Genomic DNA, 6,952 nt, shown 5'->3' on the forward strand with positions numbered 1-6,952 from the left:
GCCTCTGTGATGTCTGGTGTACCTTCCTCCTTCACTGCCCGTGGCCTTGCCTGCTTCCTCTTGTGTGTCTCTTCATGTAGGAAGATGGCATGTTGCTCTTCAGAGGCTGTGTCCTTGGGGACTTCTTCCTCAACGCTGCCACTCAGGAGCACTGTGAGTGTCGGGGGCCAGGCCTTGTGCAGGTAGCCGTCATTTGGCTCTGTGGCTCATCTGTGTCTTCTGAACTTGCTTGGAGCTGATTGGGGCCATGCCACTTTCGTTGTGTTAGAGTGTCATGTGACTCTTCCTGAGATAAAGCGAATACATGGCCACCCACCCCAAGCAGAGAGCCAGTGACAGCCAGCGTGAGAATCCTGCTGACGTCTACTTGCAGAGGTTGCTCACAGAAACAGAAATGACTCAGACAGTTGCATCACTGAGGTTTGAATGAGGTGGGCTCCACAGGCTCGGACGTTCGAACACTTGGTCCCCAGTTGGCCGTGCTGTTTGGGAGGTTTAGGAGGCTTGGGAGAGGAAGTGTGTCACTGGGGGTGGGCTTTGGGGTTTAAAAGCCTTGCTGGAGAGATGGCTCAGCAGTTGAAAGCACTGGCTGCTCTTCCAGAGGTCCTGAGTTCAGTTCCCAGCACCTACATGTCGGCTAATTGTCTGTAACTCCAGTTTCCTGCGATCAGTCATCTTCATGGCAATGCACATAAGATAAATGAAGGGGAAAAAAGCCAGGCTGTTCTCAGTTTACTTTCCGCTTCATGCTTGTGGTTTGAAATGTGAGCTCTCAGCTTGCTGCTCCAGCCATGATGCCCTCCTCTGCCAAGCTTCCCCACTGTGATGGGGACGAACTCTTAGCCCTCTAGAAATGTAAGCACACAAAACCCTTCTTCTATAAGTTGCTCTGGTCATGATGTTTTATCTTAGTGATGGACAAGTTGACTAATGCAAAGGCCAAAAGTCCTCTCCTGCGTGGGTGATGGCTCTTCAGAGCTGCTCCCGTGGGTGATGGCTCTTCAGAGCTGCTCCGCGTGGGTGATGGCTCTTCAGAGCTGCTCCCGCGTGGGTGATGGCTCTTCAGAGCTGCTCCCGCGTGGGTGATGGCTCTTCAGAGCTGCTCCCGCGTGGGTGATGGCTCTTCAGAGCTGCTCCCGCGTGGTGATGGCTCTTCAGAGCTGCTCCCGCGTGGGTGATGGCTCTTCAGAGCTGCTTCCCGCGTGGGTGATGGCTCTTCAGAGCTTGCTCCCGCGTGGGTGATGGCTCTTCAGAGCTGCTCCCGCGTGGGTGATGGCTCTTCAGAGCTGCTCCCGCGTGGGTGATGGCTCTTCAGAGCTGCTCCCGCGTGGGTGATGGCTCTTCAGAGCTGCTCCCGCGTGGGTGATGGCTCTTCAGAGCTGCTCCCGCGGTGGGTGTGGCTCTTAGGCTGCCCCGTGGTGAGGCTCCAGAGCTGCTCCCGCGTGGGTGATGGCTCTTCAGAGCTGCTCCCGCGGTGGGTGATGGCTCTTCAGAGCTGCTCCCGCGTGGGTGATGGCTCTTCAGAGCTGCTCCCGCGTGGGTGATGGCTCTTCAGAGCTGCTTCCCGTGTGGGTGATGGCTCTTCAGAGCTGCTCCTGCGTGGGTGATGGCTCTTCAGAGCTGCTCCTGCGTGGGTGATGGCTCTTCAGAGCTGCAGGCAGCTGATCTTGCCTAACTTAGCTCCTACTTCTGTCACCATGGGTAGGGAGAGGCCTTGAGCATCTGGTTAGTTTCAGGGACTTCCTGAGACTCTTGAGTTGTTTCCTTCCTGAGTCTTAACAAGCTTCCCTTTAGAATTTCCTCCTTTAGAACTTCCTGGGTCCCGACAAGACTTTGGAAGAAACTGCTGTACAACAAGAAGAAAAAAGAAAAAAAAATGAAAATACCTTTTTTCCTTTTGGTTTGTTGAGACAGGGTTTCTTTGTATAACAGCCCTAGCTGTTCTGGAACTCACTCTGTAGATCAGGCTGGCCTCAAACTCACAGAGATCTGTCTGCCTCTGCCTCCCAAGTGCTGGGATTTAGGTGTGCACCACCACTATCGAGCTACAAAAATATATTAAAATTTGAATAAACCTAATTTATTTTGTCTTTGTTTGGTTATGTTGCTGGTGCCATATCTAAGAAGCATTGTCAAATTCAAGACTTAGTACTAGGAGCTGGGATGTGGTTCATATGGGAGAGTACTTGTTTGGCACAACACACACCCTGATTCTGTCCACAGCACTGAGATGGGGAGGCTAGTGTACCTTATAGTTTTATAAGCTTTATGTGTTTTAGCTCTGATATTGATCCATTTAAGTTAAATTTTGTATATGATATAAAATAGGATTCATACCACCCCCATCTCTGGGTGTGGGTGCTGTGGATAGAACCCATGGCCTTGACCATGCTAGGTAAGGGCTCTACACTGAACTCCAATCCAGGATTCAACTCTTTTTCTTCTGTGTGGGGACATAATTTGTATTTTGGACTTTTTGTTGTTATTTTGAGGCTAGGGACTCATGTACCCAAGCCTGGCCTCAAGTTCACTGGGAATGGTCTTGAACTCTTAACCTTCCTGCCCATCTCTGGAGCACTGGGGTTACATATGTGTGCCCCACATCTCACCCTGGCACCATATGTTGGCAAGATTATTCATTCCCTATTAAGTTTTGTGTTTCTGTGAAAAACCAATCAATCACAAATGTGAAGATTTATTTACTGGGCATACAGGGTATGGCCTCACATATGCTAGGCAAGCATCTACCACAGAGATACAGACCCAGCCACTTTAGATTTATTTTTTATTCTGATTTTATTGTTTATTTTATTTTATGTGTGTGGGTGTTTGCCTGTGTCTGTGCTCATATAGCATAGGTGTGCAGTGCTTGAAGAGGTCAGAAGAGAGCACTGGAGCCCCTGGAACTGGAGATACAGACGCTTGTGGGGTGCCTGGGGGTGCTGGGAGCGGAAGAGCAGTGAGTACCGCTGATCGTCTCCCAGCCCGGATGTTTATCCCCATGCTACTGTAATGCTGTCTATCATTTTCAGTACTGCGTGAACGAACCAGAGTCTTAAGTGTGCTAGGCGGGTACTCCATCACTGAACTGTATCCCAGCACTGTTTTTTGTTATTTGTGGTTGATGTCTGGACTGGGCGTTTCCAGGTTCTAGCACCTAATTCAAATAACTGAAAAAAAAAGTGCACACAGATTAAAAAGTAGTAAGGCCATTTTATTGAAAAGCAAAGCAGTAGTACAGATCAGATGTGCTGTAAACAGCGGCAAGCCTCATGAGTGAGATTATGCTCAAGGTGCAGATCTGTTTGGCGCTTCCTCTTATGGTGCCCCGTAAAAGCAGGGCTGCTGTAGAGGCATTGTAAGAGTTGTTTTTCTGCCTGGACTGAAGGTTTGGGTTACATAATCTTCTCTACTGCTAAAAAATAAATCAGCATGTGACCCAGCCATACATACCACTTCTTGGTGTATGCCCAAAGGACTTAACATCCCACTCCAGAGACGCTTGCTCAGCCCATGTTCATTGCTGCTCTATTCACAATAGCTAGGAAATAGAAACAATCTAAACATCTTTCAGTGAACAAATGGATAAAGAAAATGTGGTACATATATGCATGGACTACTACTCAGCTCTAAAGAAAACTGAAATTATGAAATTTGCAGGATGGAACTAGAAAAAAATTGTACTGAGTGAGGTAACCCAGACCAAGAAAGACAAACACTGAGTGTGAGGACCCTAGCTCCAGATCTTCAGATGTGAGTATATAACGGGGTGACTGCAGAAGCCAGGAAACTAAAAAGAGGCCACGGTGGGGGTGCAGGAGCGAGGGAAAGAGTGGGTACAAGTGACTTGAAGTGAGAAGTGGGGAAACGGCAGGGGTGCTTTAGTGGGGGGGAGAGATTAATACAGAAGAAAGAGGGCGGAGGGTAGAAAAACAGTAAGGGTGTTTGAAAAGTCATAAGGAAACCTGGTACCAGCTACCTGAAAATACAAGTAATACAGAGAAGTCTGTGTATCACTTGTAGTTTAAATGAAAAGTTTCCCATCTGGACTGACAGTGCTCCCTCCCTCCACCCAGAGCCACACACAATCTAATAAAATCCCAACACCAAGCATAAGAAATGCTCTTTTGAGGTGTTGGTCGGGGCTGTCCAAGGAGGCTGTTCCAGAAGCTAAAGGTAAGTCCCTATTGCTGAAGACACCATGTACTTTGAACACAGGACCCCGAGTATCTGAGCTGGTATGGATCTGAAAGCCTCCTCCCTGAGACTAGCTTTCATGACACCAGAAGGTGCCTTGCAAGCTTCCAAGGGAGGGCAGCAACCAATAGTCTTACCGGGCTCTGATGCCTATTAACAGAAACAACAACCAGACTGGCATGATATCTCTAAGGATGCAGCAGTGGTACACACACCTTGGTAGTAACCAGAAGCCTTTAATTGGCCTTAAGGCCCACTCAAGAAGAGAGAAAACAAGCCTAGTAGATATACGGGAAACCTAGCCACTACAAAGGGCTCCTGAAGGCATGGGTCTTGGAGGAGAACCTACAACCACCGTTTACTAAACCAACATACCTCCTAACCACATTCCAAATATTTATCCTTATACTCACAGATATGTAGAGGGCTTACCCCTCATTGCAGAAACTTTTCTTTGCAAAATACAGAAACATTACACAAAACCACAACCAAATGAAACTACAAAGAACAAGGGATACATCTACAATTCGACTCTGGAGTCTAAGGCTCAGGGTCACAGCAGAAGACGGGGTGGAAAGATTGCAAGAAGCAGAGGACCAGGAAGTGTGCGGTGAGGTTGTGTCTGTTAGAAATGTCTGAGAAGCCAGGCCCGTGAAATCTCATCAACATAGTTGCCTAAACAAGACCTGAACAAGGATGATGCCAATAGACAGACATGATAATATGGGAGGAAAGGTCATGGAGCCTCAAGCCTAGTAAAAAACAACATTACAGATAATGAAGGAAGGCTGAGAATGGGAGAAATGTTGTGGAATTTTGACTGGGCAAAGATGTGTTATATTTGCTTATGCTGCAGAATATTACTTTAACTGTGTAAAGGTGTGTTACATTTGTCTACGATGCATTTGTTTAATGATGTAAGGATGTGTGTTTAATTATGGGAAGATGTGTTGTATTTGTTTCACCCTGCCTGCCTAAGGCACCTGATTCACCTGATTGGTCTAATAAAGAGCTGAATGGTCAATAGCTAGGCAGAGAAAGGATAAGTGGGGCTGGCAGGCAGAGAGAATAAATGGGAGGAGAAATCCAGGCTGGGGGAAGACCAAAAGAGGAATGAGAGAAGAAGGAGGAGAGAATGAGGGACAAGCCTGGGGCAGAAGCCAGGCAGCCGCCAGCCAGCAGACATGAGAAGCAGTGGAAGTAAGATGTACAGAAGGAAAGAAGTAAAAAGCCCAGAGGGTAAAAGGTAGATGAGGAGAAACAGGTTAATTCAATTTAAAAGAGCTAGCCAGAAACAAGCCTAAGCTAGGCTGAACATTCATAACTAGTAAGACTTCGTGTCATGATTTGCGTGCTGGTTGGTGGCCCCAAAGAAAAAGCCAGGTACAAGAAAGTCTTCATCAGGGAAGCTGCCCCGAATTGGTTACCAAGTGGTGTGTGTGTGTGTGTGTGTGTGTGTGTGTGTGTGTGTGTGTGAGAGAGAGAGAGAGAGAGAGAGAGAGAGAGAGAGAGAGAGAGAGAGAGAGAGAGAGACAATAGAACCACAGATTTGAGAGAGGGCAAGGAGGTGCATCAGAAGAGCTGGAGGAAGAAAAAGGAAAGGAAAAATGATGTAATCATATTTAAATTTAAAAAGTCACTGGAATCCCAAAGAAACAGAGAGGGAGTATTCAGACACCTTGGTTTCCATGGCTGTTGTATCAAGCTACCACAGACATGCACCTATGGTTTTGCAGGTTTCTTTGATTGGAATCAAGGTGTCCACTAGCTGCATTTTATTCTGAAGTTTCTATAAAACGACACAGTCCTTTGCTCCTTTATTTTTTGGTTTTGACCTTTGCTAACTTAGGGTTGACCTCAGTTCAGGAGCTGGGAGTACAGATGTGTGCTGTCATTCCTGGCTGCCTTGGACTTCTCCAGCTTCTAGAAGTCACCCACGGCCTGTGGCTTGTGCCCTCCCCCTTCCATCATCCGCAAATCCCACAATACTGGGATGAAGCTTTCTCACGATTTTTCACACACACACACACACACACACACACACACACACACACACACACACACCCGCCTCTCGTTAGAGTCACTGTGACTATGGCGGACCCAGTGGGATACCTCAGGAACAGCCCTCTCTCCAAGTCCCCAGCTTAATCCATTGCGGACTAAGGCAACATATTCACAAGTTCTGGCCATTTGGATATAGACATCCTTGAGGGGACATTATTTCGCCCACTACAGGGTAGAAATGGTATTTTAGAAATAATGTCTAAACTTTCACATTCGCTCTGTCCCAGTAGACCTACAGATTGCCAATATCACCATACCTCAGTCGAGGTAAAAAACAAGACAAAAGCACTCTGGCAAGTGAAAGAAATCCAAAGGAAAATGGATTTCTGCATACTGCAAAAAGATACAAAGAGTAGCTGACGTCTCATCAAAGATGACTGAGGGCAGGTGCTGGGCATGGCGGGACAGGCCTGTGATCCCAGCACATGGGAGATGTGGGGAAGAGGACAGGGAGGGTTCAAGGTCATCCTACCACATCATCTCTTTGAGGTCAGTTTGGGATACATGAGACCCTGTCTCAGAACAAACAAAAAGTAGGAACGGTGGAGGCCATCCCCAGTGGAATAACGTCTTAAATGTGATCAGGGTGGGGAGACTGCACACACCCAGGAGTCCATTAACAGCAAAAGAGACCTTTCCTGATTAAAGGTGGGATAAAGGCCTTTCTAGATAAACATGGATAAGATGACCC

Source organism: Peromyscus leucopus, unplaced genomic scaffold, assembly GCF_004664715.2.
Source record: "Peromyscus leucopus breed LL Stock unplaced genomic scaffold, UCI_PerLeu_2.1 scaffold_886, whole genome shotgun sequence".
NCBI classification, from domain to species: Eukaryota; Metazoa; Chordata; class Mammalia; order Rodentia; family Cricetidae; genus Peromyscus; species Peromyscus leucopus.